The sequence below is a fragment of the Equus przewalskii genome, chromosome 32 (assembly GCF_037783145.1).
Source record: "Equus przewalskii isolate Varuska chromosome 32, EquPr2, whole genome shotgun sequence".
Lineage (NCBI taxonomy): Eukaryota > Metazoa > Chordata > Mammalia > Perissodactyla > Equidae > Equus > Equus przewalskii.
Genome location: NC_091862.1, coordinates 25,782,553 through 25,800,414, shown reverse-complemented (window position 1 = coordinate 25,800,414; position 17,862 = coordinate 25,782,553). Strand labels below are relative to the sequence as shown.

The window sequence follows — 17,862 nt, the reverse complement described above, 5'->3', positions numbered from 1 at the left end:
GTGTGTAGTCTAATGTCTGTGCATAAAGCTGTTCCCAACCTCCTGAAGAACTCATCAGTCTGAAGTTTCCAGGGAGGGCTGTCTGATTGCGGTGGCCCTGCGCTCTGGGTTCCCGTAGCTGTTTTTGTCAGGAAGCTTTTCTGGCACCGTTCACAGTGATGTTCTTCGCTCTTTTTTCCTCTTTCTAGGTGTGAAGATGGCGAAGTCTCTTCCTCAACCTTTTCTAAGCCAAACAGCTTTATCATTTTAGTTGTTTTCTCTAAGGGCTGTTTCTCAAACTTGTAATCAATGAGAAAAAAATTGATTTCTTCTTAAATGCCCCACACTTTCCATATCCCACTTCAAAATGTGGAGCTAAAGACAGCAGAGTATTCTGTATCTGTGCTGAGCATCAACGAAAGGCCTCCTGTTTTTCTTTTACTAAATCAATCATGCTCTTAAGGCTAAAGCACCAACATCAATAGGTTGTGTTGTCTATGACCTCCAGATCGTTTTCTTTATGACATGACAAAATGAAGCTTGCAATGAGTGGTTTGTTTTCCTTCCCATGTGAATTATACTCTAGAACTTCAATCTGTTTATGTCCACCCACTTCTCCAACTCATGAAGATCATTTGTACTTCTATCCAGTTTTCCAAAGTGGAATGTACCACACCTGGTTTGATGTCATCCCTAAACTTAATAACCATATTCTATACTATCATCTAAGTCACTACTAAAAATAGCACGAGGTTAAGACCAACCTCTTTGTAATTCCATGAGGTATGCATCTCTGTGCTGACGTTAATAATTACTTACTGAGAAAGGGCTTCTAATTGCTTGTGAATCCACCTGATGAGAAGATGATTTCAGGATGTAGTTCTTTAATTGCCCAATGTCAAGCGAGACAAAACCCAAAACTGTACAAAAGTCAACACTACCTCCTGTCTTTGCCTTCTGCTTGATTTTACCAGATTTGTCATGCTTCTGAGGAATAGAAATTGAGTAATATGAGGGGATTTCTTATTTAAACAAAACCATCTTGGTTTTATCCAGCAGGCTACCTTGTGTGTGTATGCATGTGTGTGTGTCTACAAGATTGTGACATATTTCTGGATCTGAATGTTAAGGTGTTGAGTCTAATGTTTTGAGTCTTCCTATTTCTCTTTTTAAAACACAGGTGTGCGTTTCTCTCTCTCAGTCCATAGACACCTCGCCTTAAGTTTGCAAAGATAATTGCCAGTGATTCGGTGATGCTGTCACTGCAATGCCACACCACAGTGTTTGCCAGAGACAATTTGCTCATTCTGCCATTGGAGCTTGCAGGTCATGCATTAGCTTGTGTGTTTGTATCTAATAATGATTTTCGATTTATCGAGTAGAGTCATCATCTGAAGTACTGTGAAAACACAAGGATAAAAGCAATTTCTACCTCATCCATTTGTCACGTAAGTGGGATAGCCATGAGAGTTAGGAAGTAAAAACATGGAGGAACGAAAGGTCAGTGATGTGGCTGACACCTTGCTGGCAGCTGGCTGACTTGTCTTCAGCACAACCTTTGGACTGCAGCCATTTTGATCAGGAGGAGACCTATCATGGGAAAAGCTTTCTTCGACTGTGAGAGTATTGACGAGAGGTCTGAAAAGGAAAAGGGAGCTAGGTAGGATAGTTGGAAGGAGAGATAGGTTCATGTGAAAACAAACAGATCCTTCTCATCCCTCTGTTCTGTGACAGGGATTTTCAGTGGCTTCAAAGGAATTCGGTCTATGAAGGGCATGTTGGGGAGGGAGATTGTTTACGGAGTGAGCCCTTGTTTTACCTGGCTGCCAAACAAAAGAACCTTCCAGCCACATGAAATTGGTTGCACAACGCATAGCATCTTGGTCATGATAAGTGCTGTTGCTTGAGACTGGTATTTCTGGTGCTTGAGTTCCAAAAGTTTCTTGTCCACCTTGTTGGGTGTTGTGACTCAAATGTTGATTGTGGTTAATCTGCACAAAGGTGGGAATGGAAATGATTCCCTCAGGGAAAACTGGCTGGATTTCTGCTCAGCCTTTTGCTTACTGTTAAGGAACATGCATACCGAGGAGGTCAGGTTTGGCCCTGTCATCTCACCTCACCTGCTCCTTACTTCAGCCATCTCCACCCAAGTGGCCAAGGATGAAGCCTGACATGGTGTCATCCTCACCCCTGGGATCACGCTTGGGGTGAGTCAATAAAAGAGTAGCCATTACCTCCAGGAGGCCCAGGGAGCAGTTTGATGTACCTTTAGGTGGCAGGGGGATGAGTGGTGCCATCTACTTTACTTTTTTTTCCTGTGAGGATTTGCCGGGAGCTAACATCTGTTGCCAATGTTCCTCTTTTTGCTTGAGGAAGATTGTTGCTGAGCTAACATCTGTCCAATGTCCCTCTATTTTCTATGTGGGACACCACCACAGCACGGTTTGATGAGCGGTGCGTAGCTCTGTGCCAGGGATTCAAACCCATGAACCCTGCGATGCTGAAGTGGAGTGGGTGAACTTAACCGCTACACCACTGGACTGGCCCATACTTTACTCTTTTCCCATTAGCTCTTAGGACTAGTCTATTGTATTTTCTAACAGCAAAAAGCCTGGGCCTAAAGACATGAGATTCCAGATGGCTAACCTGCAAAATGGAGCGAGAGGGGCATGGAGGGAGGATGAAGAGAGCATGGCGTGATAAAGGTTGGGTTAGAAAGCTGTGATGTGTTCTGGTGATTAATGGGCCATCCACAGAGGGTGGACGTGTATGCCAATGATGTGGGCTGTGGAAAGAGGAGGCTGGAGGGGGTACCCAAACTTTGCCCATCACTGCTTTCTTCTTGTCTTTTCTTCCTTTATTTTGCCTACATGCCTACTACTAAGTCCATATTAATGGCAATATTAAGTGTCAAAGCATTCTGCTTTGTACCAAAGATCTCTGAATGAGGCTACTGTTTATTGTATTCTTTGTTGGGTGAAAGGTTAAAAAAAAGTGCATGTATTTTCTTTTCTGCAGTTCATTCAGGTTTTAATATAGAGCAGAGCAAAATACAATGAAGAGAATTGTACATAATAGTCTTGGCTTCTTGAAGATACTAAGCTTCCCATGAGTTAAGAGTAGACCTTCCGAAGCCTTGACTTACACACCTCGTAGATTTTGGTCGTATTGAAGCCTTTGCGACATTGGTATGTGGGGAGATTTGAGCCTTGGCTTGTCTAGAGATAATTACCAGAGCTTGGTTGCTGAATTACAAATCCTTCTTACCTAACAGTCACACAGTAGCAGCTTCCATAGCAGAGTAACATATTCCACGGTGGGTGCCAGGGAGGGCAAAGGGAATGTGTTCTCCTGTGGTGGATCAACCCACCTCTTTGAGACTGGCTGGAAGCAGAAGTTGAAACTTGCCGCTGATTACGTAAGTGATTCCTTCCATACAGTTTGTCTAATTGCAAATTTTTAAATACAGTGATCATTAGCTTCTACGTAGAGAATTTGGTGTCTTATTTGAACAGAATCCTGGTAATGCTCAGGCCCAAGTTATACTTACTCAGTTTCCAAAAAGTGTGGTTAGATGCACAGTGCAAGAGGGGAATATTGTCGCATAACATATGCTGAAAGGGATTTCCTGCAATTTGCCGTGGTCTGTTTGTTAAGGTGTGTTAATGCATTGATTTTTGCTTGTGTGCACACGTGAACTGGGGGCAAGTGGAATTGGTGTGGTGAGAGTCCCATGCAGGCGCTGGTCTTGGCAGGAGCTCCCTGAACGCAGAACTGGAAGGGACTGTCTCTAGATTACTCAGAGCACTGTCTACACCGCTTGGGGTGCTGGAAAACTGGGTTTGCAAATTTCTGCTTGGCTTTTGGCTTGTCACTGAGCAGGCCTCCATCCATTTTCCTCTGGTGAAGCTGCAGTTAGCGGTTTCTGATTCTAAACACCTATGTATTATACCTCACTTGCTATCGATGTCAAGGCCTGTGGTATACCAAATGGGTAAAATTTCAGACCAATGGAGGACTCTCCTTCAGAAGTGCCTTTTAATCTAATTTAAAAATTGTTTTTGACTAACTTTTAAAAATGAAGGATTAATTTAGTATGCCAGGAAGGACAGAGTCTTTGGAAAGACCAGGATGACACTTCCTAGCTGTGTCTCCCTGGGCAAGTTTATAAGATCTTTCTGAGCCTCAGTTTACTTTGGGGATGAATATACTTATTTCTTCTCAAAGGTTATGGAAAGCAGTCAATGTGGTGATGCATGTAGAGAGGCTCACACAGGGCCTGGCTTTATCAGTCCCACATCAAGCTGTGGTATGTCCAAGCCAGCTTCTACTGGCTTATGAGCTGACTGTTGAAATTTAAGGGAGTTGTAGCTCTGGGTGATATCCCTTTCATAGCTTGAAATCGGCTATGATGGAAGGAGGAATCAGACCTTTTCCTTTCCCTGGAGAGTTGGTTGTTAAACATTTAAGAGCACACAGTTGATAGCAAGATTAACCCCCTTCACCACAGCTCCAAAATATATTATAAACCTCCCAGCCTTTGTAAATAGTCCATGTAGAATTAAAAGTGATCCTATAAAGAGTATTTAAGGTAATGACAGTAAACCTCAGTTGTTTTCCATATTGTAACACAGAGAGATTGTCAGGGCCCATTGAAACTGTCATCTCCATCCTTTAGGACTGAAGAATGTTCCGCTTTTTGAGGTTTTACCTTGGCTTTTTATAATTATTTTCCTTTTCTTATATCAGGTTAGCTAGTATGTCTGTTTCTAATAGCTCCTCCATACTTATTGTTTGCTATTTCTCATTATTTCATAGCTGAAAATTCAGCTGTTAATATAATGTGTCAAATAAAAGTAAATTGCTCCCAATTAAAAAATGGGCAAAGGATCTGAACTGACATTTCTGTGAGGAAGATGTACAAATGGCCAATAAGCACATGAAAAATGCTTGACATCAATAGACATCAGGGAAATACAAATCAAAAGCACAATGAGATACTACTTCATACCCACTGGAATAGCTACAATCAAAAAGTCCAATAATAATAATAAGCGTTGACGAGGATGTGGAGAAATTGGAACCCTCATGCACTTGGTGGGAATGTAAAATGGTGCAGCTCCTTTAGAAAATGGTCTGACAGTTCATCAAATGATTAAACATGGACCCATAGACCCTAACATATGACCCAGCAATTCCCTTCCTAGGTATATATCCAAGAGAAATGAAAATATGTATCCATGCAGAAACTTATACAAGACTGTTTACAGCTGCATTATTCATAACAGTCAAAAAGTGGAAATAACCTAAAAGTCGCTCAACTGACAAATGGATAAGTAAAGTGTGGTATATCCACACAATGGAATATTATTTGGCCATAAACAAAACGAAGTACTGATACATGCTACAATATGCATAAATCTTGAAAACATTATGCTAAGTGAAGGAAGCCAGTCACAAAGACCATATATTATATGATTCCAATCATATGAAAGCCCAGAACAGAGAAATCTGTAGAGACAGAAAGTAGACTGTGATTGCTTAGGGCTCGGGTGGGGCTGAGGACAGGGAGACAGGAGAGTGATTGCTAAAGGTCATGGGTTTTTTTTGGTGAGGTGATGAAAATGTTCTAAAATGGATTGTGCTGATGGTCATGCACATCTGTGAATGTACTAAAAGACATTGAATTGTATACTTTAAATGGATTAATTGCATGCTATGTGAATTATATCTCAATAAAGCTGTTAAAAAATTTTAATACATTATCATGAAATAAAGTTTAATTCATAGACTGCAAGCATAGTCTAAACCTAAGAAAATCTTCATATACAATTAATATGTTAATTAACTTAGAAAAACCCAAATTGGCTTCAAGAGACAAGCTGAAGGGCTCAGGGAAAAGGGAAGTGCGTGGATTATTGGCATCTGTTTTGGCTGTTAAGGAACACATTTTTCTTTTTGGCTACATTCTGGAAATTTGCTGTCTTAGAGAAGTAATGTCCATCTGTCTGAAGGAGTTGTTTGCCATATGAGAGTTTTAATTGCCCTTTCAGTTTACCAGTACTGAGGGGACTAAATGAGTCTCTCTCTCTCTCTCTCCATTTGTGTGTATGTTTACATTAATATTTTTGGAAGACAGTCGTGGTGATATTGCAGTTCACCAAAGACACTTTATCCCTGACCTCTGTAGAGACTGGAGTGGAGTGAAGTGAGAGGTGGAGATGGCAATATTGATATCGTGAGTCATCACTGTAGAACGAAGGTAAATGAAGAGTCGATGTAGCCTGAAAATAGCAAACTGTTCAACAGCTGTGTGTGTGTGTTTTCTTTTGAAAAGAAGCTTGTAAGATATTTTGGTGCAAAGAGTAGAGGTGCAGATAGTTATGTAAACACCGACCCATGCCCGTAACTTTCCACTCAAAAGAATGCTCTTGCGTTAGGCCGACACCCAGCAAAATGTTCTACCTTTCACACTGAGAATTGCTATGAAATGTTACCTTATGTCCTCTTTTAGAAAGAACCTACATATTTCAAGAGGAAAATATCTATGTCACTTGAAATGTTTTAGTAAGCATTCAAAATGCCTGGCTGAAAAAATATGTCGTTTCTTATGGGTAAGCTGATTCCTTACAGAATACTCACACTCCACTTGCAAGATTAAGAAAACTTGCTCTGCTCTGACTCTTCTGTGGTGAAATTCAAGTTTTAGGTTCTATTAATGCTATTTTTACATTAATATTTGGTTTGTTCTTGCTCGTGTTTTCTTGCTGGTCATTCTTAGTCTATTTTTGTTTACCACAGTGCTCAGGGATCAGATTTCAGAAAGAAAAACAAACAAGGAAAAGTACTTCTGGAGTTCCATACCACATCACTTGCCTCAACATCGTAAACACAGGCTAAGAAACACTAAGACTTCAGTGGCTCAGCCGAGTCTTCTGGGGAGGTCTAAATGCTGTTGGAAGGGGATCAGCCCATAATTGTCCATCCTGGTCACTGTCCCCTGCCTCCATGCACCTGCCCAATTGTGCAATCCTTAGCTTGAGTGTGAGGATGTCATTTTCTCAACAAGCACTGGGTCAATTATAAAGTCCTTGGGCATCATGGGAGAGCATTTCTTTCTGACCTCTGTCAGTCGACGCTTGATCTCTAGAAGCCTGGGGATTGATTACATTCCGGTAACCACAGTTGCCAATCTCGGTTAAATGTTTGGGGAGAAGGAGAGGGCAGAGGGGTGGGCAGTCTTACTGCTCCTGGTGGTCAGGTCCATTGATAAATTGCCCCCTGGGAAAGAGGGAAAAAGAAGAACGTGAAATGATTTGTGTATCTAGGAACTTAAAAGGTCAAGTGAATGCAATGACTCAACTATTGCGTCTACCTAGCACGTGCCCTTGTTTCACTGGAGTCGATACACAATATCAATGTGAGATCTTTGTGCATCTTTTTGGGCTTGAAAGAAGAGACAAACAATTTTTAAATGGTAGAAATAATATTTATGAAACTTTATAATACTTACATATTCTTATTTCCCATCTTAGAACCAATGAAAAATGCGACCAGTAGGTAGGAAAACAGACTGGCTCTCGTGAGGCAGCAGTGAGGCCCCTATCAGCTCACAGCGTTTCATATCAGAAGAAAATTCAGTTTATCTTTGATGCAGTTCACAGTTTCTTGTCTACCTACAATCTAGGTTTTTACTTTTATGGAAAATCTACAAGCTACTTATGTTCATCTTTCCTTCATTCAAATTATTAACTAATTGCTAACTTTAAAAACTTCCCATATGAAACTGTGTTTGTCTTTTCCAACTGCTTCTAATGTGTTTTCTGGGCGTTATCAGATGTTTCTTTCTCTTTTTACTTTCTTCCTTTGGAAATAAGGTGATTTTAACGGATTGTAGAACAAGCGTGTGCCATTGATCTCTGTAATGACGTTGGAATATATTCTATTTCATTCTTATTGCAATTTAACAGTATATTTGCTTTCTTTCCTTTTTTTTTTTAAACTCTGCTGAGCATGATGCATACATCTTCATTAAGATGTCTTCTATGAGCCTAAATCTTTTCCCGGTAAGTTTAGAACTGATTCAGAACTCACTCAAGTGGATGAGTAATTTAAATTGCTGCTTCCAACATGCATTACTTTGTACTTGTCTGCTCTGAGTTTCATCTGCCACTGTTTTGCCCAATTACTGAGTTTGGATTCTGTGTTTCTCACACCCATCTGTATAGAATTTGGTAACCAAAATAGTTATGTTTAGTCAGCAAATTTCAGCACCTCATTATTTAGTCTGTTTTCAAGGGTGTTAATCAATTTCCTGGAGGACACTGCTCTTGTGCCGATTGCTGACACCCCACTATTAACTCTTTTCCATGCTGAGAGCTGGCCATTTATTCTTTCATTCCTTCTCTTCTCTGAACTTACTCTTAACCCATGATTGACAGACCTTTACCTCCCCCTCAGTGGCTGCCACATTTCCTTAATAGTCTCTTGTGTGAGACTTCATCAAAAGCCCTTTGAGAGTCTAAATAAATTATATCCTCTAGTTTCCCTTTATCTACCATTTTGTTGCCTCCATAAAATTCTGCATTAAGCATACCAAAGGCACATAAACAAAATAACAACTTCCAAATGTTCTAGAAACCTCTTTTCCCCTTTTTGGATATGTCACTTTATCATCTAGTGCTGCTTTTTCTTTCTTTTATCTTCGTTTTCTGTTGGTATCATCCCCTCTGCAACCCAAAGACGCATTCACCCCTCATGTTAATACTGTGACACAACCAATAAGAGTTTGAACCACTTTGCAAAGTAAATAAATTCCACTGGCCAGCCCCTTCAGAATTGTAAGAATCATGTCTTGCTCACTCTTTCAGTCATTCACCAGCTCATCTGAAATTTCAAGAAAGTGAGTATTCTCTTGAGTGGTTAACATTCTAATAATATTTTGGTTTTAGGGGCATGATGCTTTGTCAGGACTTTTTCTGTAAAGACATTTATTTGGGCTATATTCACTCTGCTCCAATAATTCCCAACCTTACATGAAAGGTTTCCGTTGAAATTAAGAAAAGAAAATTTGAAAGTGTGTAATAAGTAATCCATGGAAAGCTGTCCTTTGTCATAGCTCCGGGTCTGACTCTGACGATGTTGGCCGCAGTGGGGGCCCCTCATCTTGATGAGGGTGTTGATGGCGCTGGCTCTGTGTAGGAAACACTGGAGAGGCCACATACTGGCATTTATGTTCATTTACCTTTTGAGCTTCCCCACAACCTTATGAGGTCTGTAGGGCAAGTATTATTATGATTATTATTATAACTTAATTGTAGAATAAACTGACACATCAGAGGTACATTATTTGCCCAAGGTCTTGGGGCACAATAATGACCCTGGACTAGAACTCAGTTTTCCAGATCCTTTATCCAAAGTCTCTTCTATGCTGCCATTGTGAGATCTAATCCTTTCAAGTTGAACATGTAAAAGATTTCAGCCATCTTCACAATTTCTTGCAACTTCTTATGTACTATTTATTTCCAAGTCTTTTCAGGAGACACGCAGTTCTAAATGTGCAGGGGATGTGTCTTTGCCCTCTTGTATCTTATACCTGCCAAATCTTACCCTTTTGAAGTGAGAGACATTTTCACTTTGGGTTAATATTAAGACTACATAAAAAAGCATTGTGCTCTCTGAGTTAAGTTTTTCTTCAGTGTTTCAACAAACTATTTATACTTTTATCATTTTTTTTCCTACAAAAAAAAAGTCTCCTTCATTTAAATTGTCACAGCTTGGGAGCCCTGCCTGGAATACATAATAGCTGCTTGTAACACTTAAAATGAAAACAAATTTACCAAGGATGGTGGAACGACAACAAAGAGCAAGAAAAATGTAAGTGTATGGAAAACAGTCTCTCCTACGCATAGATTTTCAGCACTAAGTATTTTTATGGAAATCGCAGCTTCCTGTTCTACTGCTTACCTCCTCTTCATCCGGATATTTTGGGAGGAGGGAGTTAAAAATCTGAGGAGAGAGAGAGATGCGTCTTAGAACTGCTGTTTGATTTCCTGGGTTTAGGAGGGAGCACTGGTGAAGTCACAGCGACTCTGAGCACAACACTGGGCAGTCAGAAGAAGGCTTCTCAGCCCTGGGACTATTGACACTTGGGGCTGGATGTTTTTTGTAGGGTGGAAGGCTGTCCTGTGTGTTGTAGGATGTTTCACAGTACCCCTGGCCTCTATGCACTCGATGCCCAAACCTCCCCCATCCCCAGTTGTGACAACCAAGAATGTCTTCAGATGTTGCCCGAGGTCTGTGGTGCAGAGTACTGCCTTAGAGGCTGGGGGTTGAGGACGGCGCGTCAGGATCTGGCAGGGGCTTTGAAAGCCTCCCACTCCTTCTCATGGCAGACTCTCCCCATCCAGGGCAGATGGGTCTTGATCCCTGGAAATAAATTTGCTCCCAATGAGGGCTGCTCACCTAGTCAGGCTTTCCTTATGTGTTTTGCCCAGTGATTCTGAAAGATCCGTTTACTCTCTTTTGCCAGAACAAGCTAGAATTGACAAAAACACTTTGAGACCTTCCCTATTGGTGGCGAGGAACTCACGACATTTCCTGAAAATTCCATGGTCCTCTCTGGTCTTATCCTATTACACCTCTTTTTTTCACCCAGTGTGAGAACTATGATAAAATGAGATCCTGACCGGGCAGCCGCAGACCTTACTGACCTTGGGCGAGCCGGTCCCTGCGCTGGGCTTTTGTTTTCCTATCTACACTTTGAAATAGTTGGACTAGATCATCCATCTTCATGGCCTTTCAGCTCTAGAATATTAGGGTCTGAATGTTCTTATTTTTCTCAGCTTCTTCAGTCTGTCAGTTCAAACTTTAGAAGTACCCCCTACTGCCCTCAATGACACCAACCTATTTTTGCAAAAATGTTTGCTTGTAGTTGAGTTTAGCTACTTGCTTTGTTTCATCTACACTTTTTTCCCCCAGAGCCTAACTTTGTTAGTTCATAATGAGAGTTTTGGCAAACGTAGTCACGTATCTTGGAGTAGACACTCCTTGTTGTAATGACTACATTGAGATGTTTGCAGCTCAGTCACCTTGACGGGGCGACACTGTTCCCTGAGATGATAGCAGCAAAGTATGTGAATAAGAACCATATTTCACATATATTAGGGAGAACAGGTTATTTAAAGTCTTTGGAAAAAGAGAGTACTTTAAAAAAATAGATCAAGTAACTACTACTGGATTTATCTGGATATGGGCATTTCAAAAATTATGAAAATTTGATTCATTCCTACCTATGCGTGCAAATTTTTGATACCACTAGTGTTTATTCTTAGGAAGTCCTGTGTCTGATTTTCAGGGAAAGGCCTGGTTGAGGTGGGAAAGGCTTCCCCCTTTCCGACTTGCTGATGTGTGACCTTAGGCAAGTCAGTTTCCCCTCTGGGCTTCAATTTCTTTGTTTCTAAAAAGAGAGAGTTGAATTTGACTTCCAAGTTCTCTTATAGCTCTAAAGTTGTGTGAGTTAAATCAGAACCGTTGGTTAGGAACAAGACTTTGGAACACAAACTGGGGAGCTGGATCCCAGAGGGATCCCTGACTCCCCCTGAATGGGCAAACCCTGAGCTCTGCTCCCCACCCACCAAGGGAGAGGTGGGTAGGGGCTCCCTTGGAGGCTGCACGCAATAACCTGCTGCCCGCCCCCAGCCAGTGCCTGATGATAAAGGCAGCAGTTCTAGGAAAATGGGCGGGAACCTGCTAAGGAAAACCCATCAACACGCCCAGGGGAAGAAAGAGGAAGACCTGTGGGGAATTGGACGTCTTCTAATCAAGGAGCAAAGAAGGAGTGTTATCAGCGTGATGTCAGCCTGTGCTCCCTAGGCGGGAGGAGGAGCGGGTGGGGTAAGCAAGTGTGACTGAAGTGCTTTCGCTCCAAAGATTCACAAGGAAACATCACATGGAGCCATTCAGAAAGCGAAATCCTAGCTTCTGAAGATCTGCCAAGTCCAGAGCAACCCCAAATTCCTCTGTGATCACCAAGCCCAGACTGAAAGAAAGCAGCCACCGGGCTTCCTAGGACCGTTTGCTAAGGAAGTGGCCCAAAGACATTTGTTCCATCAGTCTTTCCTGAACGTGCACTGGGCGCCTTGCACCATTATCACGTCATAAATTCATTTGTTCAGAATATTTGCTGAGTTGTCATTGTGGGCCAGGCACTGTGAACACCTGACGTGTCTGCCCTCAGGGAGCGCACGGTCCCGCAGGGGAGACAGACGACATACGACATACAATAAAGATCACAAGTAAGTCAAACAGCGTGTTAGAAGGTGATGGAACCAAGGAATAAAAAGAAAAGAAAAGTTTCCCTTTATTTCATCTTCCTTCTTTCTTCTCCTCTAGCTCCAGTATTCAGAATATCCTCCAATACTTTTTCCTCATTACAATTTCTTATTCTTTAGTTTTTTTCATTACTGGCATGACTAGAATATTGTTTGAGACTAATTTCATACTATATTATAACAACTTTATGAGTTGATGTTAACTGTTCGGTGACACGTTTTCTAAATTTCCCTCTCAATACTTCTGTGAGGCGGGCAGAGAAGGTTTCTTCCACTCCTGCTTTACAGACGAGGGGACTGAGGTTAAAACCATCTTCACAAAGTTTGATATGTTGTCTTTTTCTCAGTATTCTTTTGTAGACTTACAAAGAATAAGTAAGTTTTTTATGAAAAATTTTTGCCGTTTTCTCTGTGGGAAAAAGTGTCAGAAATTTTAAACAATTGACTTCAAACAAATATTTGGAACAAACCTGGTTATTCCTAGGGAACTTCTAGCATAGTGACTCCTTTAGGTAGATATACACCTGATGGGATGTTTGCCATTCTAGGAAAACAATGGTTAAAGAGAGATTTCCTTCTATGTGGGCTTCGTGGGCAGCGCTGTGGTTCCTGACGCGAGGCTTAACTTTCAAGGCCACAGATTTCCTTAGAGAGCTGGTGCTCTGCCCTGCCTGGGATGGTGGCGGGAGTTTTTTCCCACAGCATAAAATTGGTGAAGTGCAAATTTCTTACGTTCTTCTCTAGATTCTAAGATACTGGTGAATGGTAGCACACTCTGCTCCGGCCTCTCGCTAACCTTCTGGGATTAGCATCAACTGCATCTTCTGGAAATGAGTCATGTCCTCGGATGTAATCCAGGGAAGTTTTCTCTAGGAGACAAACAGGACTCATGCACACACATGCATATGGGATTTCCTAGAGGCCCTGGGGAATTTGCCTGTGTATATGCAGATTCAGATTATGTCATTTGAAAGTCTATCAAGGTGAATGTTTTATCTCTGAATTCCCATGTTTTGTTCCCCTCTCACCCCCGTCCCCAACCCTGCATGAGCATTTTTCTCCAGCCACAGGAATCTGTGGCAAAGCTTTTGTCCAGGTTGGATCTCAGTGAAAGCTCTTGGGTGCCTTCTCATCAGTTGAAATATGCTCAGGGCCCGTGGTCTAATTTCAATATTAGTACAACCAGGACACGTTAAGGAAGGTCAATTTGCCTCTGCTGCTGTTGCACAAGTGATTATGTGACGTGTTCTAACCCCAGCTGTAAATGGTTTATTTTGTCCTCTATCCTCAATAATCCAGAAAACTCTCTCACTAGTGCCGTGAAAAGCTGGGGGATTTCTAGTTCCATGTCTTTACTGCCTTACTCTCTTTTTAGAATATACCCCCCAATATTAGATTAATTACAAGTTAAAGTTAGGCAGTGTGGTCCCTTAGAGGGAAGATGGGCTTTCAAATAAGGGAGCCTCAGATTTGGAACCTGACATGACGTTTTCTTAGTGTGTGACTTTGGCTTATTTAGTTTATTTCTCTGAAACTTAGTTTCTTTTTCTGTTAAATGGGAGAAAAAGTGCCTCTTACAAGTTTTTCTAGGGATTAAGAGAGATACTGGAGAAATCGCCTGGAATTTAAGTAGAATATATTCAGAAAAGGTTAGTTTCCATCTCTCTTTTCCATCCTCTCCCACTTAGTTTGGTAATCAAGCTTTCTAGGGAATGAAGTCTTTATGTGACAGGTTTACTTCTCCATTAGGACTTCATACCCTGTGAAGGGTTTGCAGAGCCATGTGGAAGAGTGGGCTCCCGTGTGTGGAGTGCTGGGAAATGCAGCCTCTTTGCCGCTGAGTTGATTCAAGACACTGTCATCTAGACCTGGGGCTGCAGAGGACTCTGGGGCTGCTCTCTCTCAATATTGTGGTGTGACCATTTCCCTTTTAAAATCCACGGGTTTGAGAACTAGATCAGCCACGCTCATCTGACATGAAGGCGTGCTGGAAAAACGACTGATGCTCTTCTGGGTTTGTCTCTCGAAGTCTCTCCTTGAGTCTGAAAGGCTGTGCCAGAACTTTCATCACCATCACCATCACAGGAGGAGTTTCCAGCCAGTGACCTGGCTTAGCATCCACCGCTTCTCTCTTGATTTGATGGCTGGGAGGAGCAGGCTGACTTCCACACTGAAGAGACAAAGCCACAGTTTGGAGGTAGGGGCACATTGAGAAAGTATAGTGGTCCCACCAAGATGCCACCTTTTTGCTCTGAATCAGGTGAAAAGGGTAGTCCTTGGTGTCTCTAGAAAAGAGCTTCTCAAGGTAACAAGTACAAATTACTCTTCTTATTCTTTTTTGTTTTTATGGGTTTCTTTTTGGTGAGGAATATTGGCCCTGAGCTAACATCTGTTTCCAATCTTCCTCTTATTTTTTCTCCCCAAAGCCCCAGTACATAGTTGTATATCCTAGTTGTAAGTCATTCTAGTTCTTCTATGTGGGACGCTGCCACAGCATGGCCTGATGAGGGTGTGTAGGCCTGTGCCCGGGATCCAAACCCATGAACCCCGGGACACTGAAGCAGAGCGCGTGAACTTCACCACTCGGCCACAGGGCCCGCCCCTCTTCTTCTTCTTGTAACCGGAGCAGCCAGCACCTGCTCCAGAACAAGGCTCCCACATTAGAGAACTTTCCAAAACCACATCTAACACTCCTCATGTTGCCTCCCTTAAGAAATGAAGAACAGATATGCAAAAGAAATAAAACAGAAGTGAGGAAAGCTTACAAATAATTAGGAAAAGTAAGATGGGAGTCAGATTCAAGCACACTGCACCATCAAAAACGTAATAAGAAACAGCCCCATTAACTCTGTGTGAATGACTAGATGAATATACTCTTAGGACTTAAATTACAAGGGAAGTGGAAATTGCCCAAAGAAGTAAATAATTTCTTGATAGAGTCTTTCATAAATAATCATGGTTTGTCTCTGCTGGATATTTCATGTTCAAATAGTCATCAACAGAGTTTCCATTTTAGCAATAAGGCATGGGATTGTGTTTCTATGATACCTGAAAAAAGCTGAGTACTTAATAACATCCCTTTAGAATTATTCCTTAAATTCTATTTGCATCCAGAATACACTAAGGAAACCCAGTAGACCAAACAGAAACCAAATCATAAATAAATGTGAGGACTTGGGCATGTGCAACCATCACAATGACCTTTTGCACGGAAGGTTAACCTTCTATGTGTCATGAACACGAGAGAGAGAAAATCTCTAAGACAAAAACTGATCTGGACTGATAGCGCCTTAGAAAGCGGCAGAAGGTGTTCGTTTTCATCACCTTCATCATATAACCTTTTTCCATCACATCAAAGCATGTCCCTCTGCTCCACACGCAGTGAGCTGGACATAGCAAAGCAGGGTAGCCGCCTGGGGCCTTTGGTGAGAGAACTCTGCAGGGTTCTCAGGGTGCCGCCCTTGGCCTCTAAGTCTCGTAGGAGTCCAGCAGGGGTGCAGGGATCACCTCCAGTGGAGAGTCGCTGCTGCCGAGAGGGAATTGCTGCTCAGGCGTAAGTGCTTGCTGGATATGCCGCTGGCCAATTGTTGATTTGCATAAGCGATCACTTTTTCAAGTAGCAGAAAAGAAAAAATGCATATGCAAAGATGCACGTTTAACTCTCTCCCTGACTCGAATTCACTTTTAGACCCCGGCAGAGCTTTTCCTTTTAAAGGCGGATCTGAAATGTTCGAAAGGCCCAGGGAGTCAAGGCCATTCTTCCTGGATGTCCAAGCCGTCCCCAGTCTCCCACTCGCCAGAGCTCAGCTGTGGCCACAGCCAGGCTGAGGCCAGTTCCGTGCCACACCCTGTCCTTCCTGCTCTGAGCTGCCTCTGTCCACCGTGCTCCCTCTACCTGGAGAGCCCTCCTCCTCTCAAAATCCTGCTGTCTTTCCCAGACCCAGAGGGGATAACCTCTCTTCTGGGGGAAACCTCACGCACCCCTGGAGATTAGAGCTATCTGCTCTTGCTGCGCTTTGCTTGCATTCTGCTTTTGGCACTTTCCGTACTAGGCTTGTATTTTATTACCTGCCAGGCTCCCTCACAGGTACAGAGTCCTCAGGGGCCGGGACTTGTCTTTGTCCATCTCCGTGGGAGAGTGCTGTGGGCACTAGGACTGCTCTTCCGCACAGGCAAGGCAACATAAGTGCACCTTTTCCCCTCTTTTAGATTCCGGTGATTCACAGGGTGAAAACTGGATTTAGTCTTTGAATGTGCAAACTCCTATTCACTCTTGGGTTTTTGCTGAAGTATCATATTGTCTCCTGGTCTCAACTTCCAAAGTTTTTATGCTTCTGCCTGGAGTTTAGGCCCTGGAATCTTGGGCAGTATTGTGTCTTTCATTTCAAATCCTATCCATCATATTATATTTTCCACATTGGCTTTTCCCTTACAGCCAAAACTAATTCCCAGTGTGTCAGCTTCAGTTCTGAGTTAGGAAGAAGGGCCCCCTTTGTGCTGAAGGCCTTGGACCAGCATCTGCCAGAGGATTCCAGATTTGCCACTGCTCAGGACAGGCCTTTTGGGTGGTGCCTAGTGAGGGTGGCTACTTTGCCAGCCAAGGACCCCACTGGAGAATTGGCCAGGGGAAGTGTTTGCCCTGCTTAGGATTTTTACATAGTTCAGTGTGGCTCAGTAATTTTCCACAGTCAGAGTGCCTGTGCCAGATGCGTAGTTTCCCTCAGGTTGGTAGAGTGCCTTCAGATAAGATTCAGGCACAGATGAACTGTTTACCCATTACGCACCTTTGGGTACCAGCCACAGAAGAGGGGAGACGGCCCAGGGTGCAGCAGAAGACCTTGAGAGAGCTGAAGAACTCAGAGAGAGAGGTGGAGTCCGGTTTTCAACCAATAAGATCCTTAAGCAACACCCGGGGACCTATGGTCATTACACACACTAATGATCTAATTCATAATATGGAGGAATGTGGGTCCAATGAAAACCCAGCTGTTTATCTCCTGACATGAGGGTGATCTTGGAGGTGCACTTCCTACTGAAGCAATGCATCTTGAAGAAAGATAACCCAGAAACCCACGGACATAATTATAGCTTGTGTTTATCCAGCTCTTTCTAGGTAAGATGCTGAGTTCCCTACAGTAGATACATCTTCAGTCTTCACAACAACTCTAAGAAATAGATACAATTATCTCCACTTTATAAATAACCACAACGAGACTTAAGGGTGTTACACATCTTATCTTACTTGCACACTAAAATTTTAACTGATGGCTTTTCCAAGTTGTTATCCTTCCTTTGTTTTCCCAGAGACTGGAAGAAATGAAGCAACTTGATAGTTTTTATTTCCACTGTTGGCCAAGGACAAGGGTGTTTAAGAGGTTTGCTAGAAAAAATACACCAGCTGAGACAGCTGCGACCCTTTGGCAGAGATGTGGGAGGGTGAGCAACAAATATTTTCTCTAAGTAAGAACTGATATTTTAAGATGCAATATGTGCAAATAGGATGGCTCCATGGTTCACAGTAATTTGCCCAATGTCCATATCTATATTAACT

At 42.4% G+C, this 17,862-nt stretch overlaps 1 long non-coding RNA gene across 1 annotated transcript in view; it reads left to right on the top strand.

Moving 5' to 3' along the window:
• Nucleotides 1-2,068: 2,068 nt before the first annotated feature.
• Nucleotides 2,069-17,862, top strand: part of LOC139080803 (uncharacterized) — a 41,224-nt gene continuing 25,430 nt past the window's right edge. The window contains exon 1 of the long non-coding RNA XR_011535599.1: nt 2,069-2,186. This is a non-coding gene — a long non-coding RNA (uncharacterized lncRNA). The remainder of the gene's footprint in view (nt 2,187-17,862) is intronic.